Raw genomic sequence first — 5,000 nt, 5'->3', positions numbered from 1 at the left:
TATGCATGGCTGTAGGCAGCTATGAGGCCACTGAGATCTGGACCTCATCGGTTTTGTGAAAGCCGATTGGAAATACTTAAGTTTAGAGCGAACGTTTCAACTATGTTTGCCATGGTAGACAAAAACACTCAAATAAAACAATAGCCTAAAAAATAACTGCATGCGTAATGGACACGGCTCTATATCCTAAATAATTTTCGAGGTTCGCCATTTGGTAATATGACCTATCCTTACTGACAATAATTTAGATTGAGCACAACTAAAGTTGCACGAAGGCAAAATACAGTCCTAAAAGCCTATTCTATATAGCCTGGCCAATATTGTAGATGTGCAAAAGCAGCATTTGCGTGCGTGCTTGCCGGTGAGGTGTAGCCTACAAAAATGAGCATAACATCTGATTATTAAAGTATGGCTAGGATATAGGCTAGAGAAGAGTTGGTTTAAAATTCAAGTGTAGTAACAAAGTTTGTGCACATCCCCGGTCAAGGTGCAGAACGAGAGTAGGCTAAATCATAAAAAAAAATGGAAAAAAGTTCGCACACTTGAAATCCTTCTTTTATAGGATATAGGCTAGAGAAGAGTTGGTTTAAAATTCAAGTGTAGTAAAAAAGTTTGTGCACATCCCCGGTCAAGGTGCAGAACAAGAGTAGGCTAAATCATAAAAAAAATGGAAAAAGGTTCGCACACTTGAAATCCTTCTTTTTTTATTTGATTTGGTCTTCTTCAGATTAAAATTCAAGTACGTGCGCTATTTAACCCCTCGAGACCGACTGCAGTCTGCTGACACAGCCAGACGACTCTCCCAACCCATTCATTCGTTTTGGCCGATATAATCCATTCATTCGTTTTGTGCGTAGGCCTATATAGATTCCTGCATGCTGCATTACCGTGACCCTTAGCCTACCTTGTGGATGATTTTTTTCTCATTGGAATACAGCAGGACAGAATGCCTTTTATCTAACAAACGCAAAAGCTGAGATTGTTGGAAGGACTAGGCTACTCAACAAACTTGTTTTTCGTTTCTGGGAGATCTCGTTATCGTTTTGGATTGTCGGATTTTTATACTTATTGTTTGGACTTATGGACAATGAACTTTGAGGGGTGGTTGTTAGTGCTTTACAAAGCTTTGTGTTACAGTAATAAGTGTCGGTCCTCCTATCCTTCAGCTCACTGCGCGATGCAGTTGCGCATAGTGGCCACGAAGTCATTAACTGTTTACGACACAATACATGATATTTGTGTTTTTCGTTTCTTAGATTTAATGCATGTTTGACATGTAAACAGGCCTTCAGTCCGTTAACTTAAGGCCTTCTTTTGCATGGGGTTGCTCGCATCCGCCCGTAACCTAGACTATTATGTGCGTAGTGGCTGCATACTCTTATAATAAGAGGCAAATTGTTACAGGACAACTTAAACTGACTTCCCCAATGCTTCCCCGCAGCACATTACATTTTAATATAGGCTAATATAGGATGAACAAAGTCTATGCTATATTAAATCCAGTAGCCTAATAATTCTATGTGCCACGTCCGATTTCGCAAGTGATGTAGTAGGCTACGTTTAAACATCGACAAACGTCTGTGAGACTACCCATTTCATGAAGAGCAATTGTCTTGTGCGATCATTCCCCCTCCCCCACACTTGTCTAACCAGTTCACTAGACATTATAGCCTACCTGTATGCGGCATTGGACGATTGCCTCCCTCCCCCCTCTCTCTCGACAGACACTTCCTGGCACTAGGGCTCGGGATCATGACATCAAAACTTCGCGGGCACAGCCACATTGGCAGCTTCACTCCTTAGTTTACCATGGATTACTATGGATTTACTCCCGCCTTTTAGTGTGTTCCTGTTACTTAGTTTTTGCCTTCTTGGTAGTATGTTGCTGTGTAGTGGGGTGTAACAGTGCAACCCACGATCGCAAGAGGAAAAGAATAAATCGCTACTATTTCTGCTTCTTGTCTTGTGCATCTGAATGAATGGATATTACGTTCAGTGCGCTACCAAATGGCGGCGATATTCCTAGAATGCAAGGCGTGTGCCCGAGCCCTATTATGTAAATGTAAAAATGTGTGTGTGTGTGTGTGTGTGTGTGTGTGTGTGTGTGTGTGTGTGTGTGTGTGTGTGTGTGCGCTGAACCACGAATTCACATATTAACTTTTCTTTTCAGCAGACATCGCAATCATAAAAAAATCGCAAAACTTTTTAATAAAATAATGCCTCTTGTCTTAATGGGTTCCGGAGGTTCGTAGAGTAAGTTTTGAACCCCGGTCGCTGACGTATGATTAAGATGCCTCAACTATTTACGCCACAGTTCGGGTGTCAATTTCTTCGCACTTAGCCAAGAAATATAAAGGATTCAGTCAGTCGAGTTCATTTAGCCTATTCGTGGCATGCACTTGAAACGCCGATCAAAAGTTCTGACATGTTAAACTGACGTTAGTCATTAATTCACCACATGATAAAATGCTGTTATATTGACGCACAGTAGCCCACGGTAGTCTATGTCTATCTCTGAATCAACATGAACATGCATAACGAGATCCATATATTCTAAGTTGCTAGAAACTTCTTTTGCGGAGCTAGGCCTACTAGTCGATGGTTACAATGAATCAACCTCACTGCCCTATCGCATATCTGACCATCCATTGTTATAATGTTACAAAATGCGCGATCTTCTCCAATCATGTAGCCTACGGTTATAAGTAAAGTGACATGATAGGCATGTAGGCCTATTAAAGATATTTCTGTTAAATACGTTTTATTTTCAGTTGTCAAAAGTGGTGGGGACAAAATCTGTGATAAAGTGCTGGGTAAGCTACCCAGCGTCGCCGGTTAAAATGAACATGCCTCCGTTTTAAAATAGCCTCTAGGCCTACACATTTCTAAGTATTCCTAACATAAATGTAGCCTAAATGTCCATCTTGTCCATCTCTTTCGTCTTCGCCTTGACAATAATAGCCTATTCACGGAAATGCGGTCTTGTAACCGTAATGAATTAATGAATTAATCTAAGGTTGCCTATATCGAGTCTTTCAGGTTGAATTGAAGGCTTCTAAAACCATTTTCATTAATTTCAACAATGGTTTATTGAAACGTCGTTTGATTATAATTTCGCCAGTCATCACCTTCATTTTAATGATTAAATGAGACGGATTAAATGAGACGGATATGCGGAGCATTTCTCTCCCTCTCCATTGACCAAAACGTTGCTCTGGCATCTCTGCTGGACTGACTGAGTTATAGGCTACTTCGAGTGAGAGAGCCAGCTGTGAGGTACGCTGTAAAACATTCGAAAACTCTGAAACTGCAATCTGACATGCCGAGCGTGATGTCTCTTTTCTCCGCTTGTCACCAGCGCGGTGTCTTCGGGTTTTTCCGTGTTTTCCGGTATGAGCCGAACCTTCCTTTTATTAAGGCGGTCTTATGTTGCCCCCTTGCGGTTGCAGTTTTAATTAAAGTCCCGATGCTTCGGGAGTCCCGATGTGCGGGAAAGAAAGGAGCATTCTCAACCCGTACCATCTGTATGCAGCTCTGAGTTTAGCTTCAACCTTACTCTCACACACTCACACACACACACATACACACACACACACACACTATGGAATTAGTGTGGCAGAGCTACATTAGCAAAGTTCTCTATAACTTCTGTGGGTCTTTTTTTAAGCTGCCGGGATCCATTTTTAATGCAGATTAATTTCAGTGTGTATGTCTATGTGTGTGTGTGTGTGTGTGTGTGCATGTGTGCGTGTGTGTGAGAAGTGGTTGGAGTGATGTGGAGAGGCATTTAATCAGTCCTGGCGAGAGAGAAGTGAGTCTGTGTGTGTGTGTGTGTGTGTGTGTGTGTGTGTGTGTGTGAGAGCCCATTACTTCAGCCTGTCTGCCTCTCCCTGTCTCCGTGTTAGACCCTGGCACGTGTGGTGTACGTGACCGTGTGTGTGTGTATGAGTGTGTGTGTGTGGGAGACAGAGAGAATGTGTGTGTCTGAGGTTCTAGATGTGTGTGTGTATGAGTGCATGTGTGTGTATGTCCCATGTGATGAAGAGGTAGGCTAGAACCTGAATTATTGCTGTGATTGTGGCATTAAAGCGATTATGTGTGCTGTAATGGGGGTGTGTGTGCGTGTGTGTGTGTGTGTGTGTACGTGTGTGGCATCAAAGCGATTATATATGCTGTAATGGTGTGTGTGCTGTATGTGTGTATGTTTCACCTGCTAGTGTGTCTGTCTGTCAGGCAGTGTGCGATGCTTGTTCTCTGGGCTGTGTGTGTGTGTGTGTGTGTGTGTGTGTGTGTGTAATACCTGCTTGTGTAGAGTGCGCTGCTTGTTCTCTGGGCTGTGTGTGTGTGTGTGTGTGTGTGTGTGTGTGTGTGTGTGTGTGTGTGTGATACCTGCTTGTGTAGAGTGCGCTGCTTGTTTTCTGGGCTGTGTGTTTGTGTGTGTGTGTGTGTGTGTGTGTGTGTGTGTGTGTGTGAGTGTGTGTGATACCTGCTTGTGTAGAGTGCGCTGCTTGTTCTCGGGACTGTGTGTGTGTGTGTGTGTGTGTGTGTGTGTGTGTGTGTGAGTGTGTGTGTGTGTGATACCTGCTTGTGTAGAGTGCGCTGCTTGTTCTCGGGACTGTGTGTGTGTGTGTGTGTGTGTGAGTGTGTGTGTGTGTGTGTGTGAGTGTGTGATACCTGCTTGTGTAGAGTGCGCTGCTTGTTCTCGGGACTGTGTGTGTGTGTGTGTGTGTGTGTGTGTGTGTGTGCGTGTGTGTGTGTGTGATACCTGCTTGTGTATAGTTCGCTGCTTGTTCTCGGGACTGTGTGTGTGTGTGTGTGTGTGTGAGTGTGTGTGTGTGTGTGTGTGAGTGTGTGTGTGTGTGTGTGTGTGTGTGTGTGATACCTGCTTGTGTAGAGTGCGCTGCTTGTTCTCGGGACTGTGTGTGTGTGTGTGTGTGTGTGTGTGTGTGTGTGTGTGTGTGTGTGTGTGTGAGTGTGTGTGTGTGTGTGTGTGTGTGTGT

General features: G+C 43.6%; 1 protein-coding gene across 1 annotated transcript in view; it reads right to left on the bottom strand.

Moving 5' to 3' along the window:
* Nucleotides 1–5,000, bottom strand: part of dab2ipa (DAB2 interacting protein a) — a 90,145-nt gene that overhangs the window by 7,198 nt on the left and 77,947 nt on the right. The window lies entirely within an intron of this gene.

This window comes from Sardina pilchardus, chromosome 8, assembly GCF_963854185.1.
Source record: "Sardina pilchardus chromosome 8, fSarPil1.1, whole genome shotgun sequence".
NCBI lineage: Eukaryota > Metazoa > Chordata > Actinopteri > Clupeiformes > Clupeidae > Sardina > Sardina pilchardus.
This window is presented reverse-complemented; position numbering and strand designations above follow the sequence as displayed.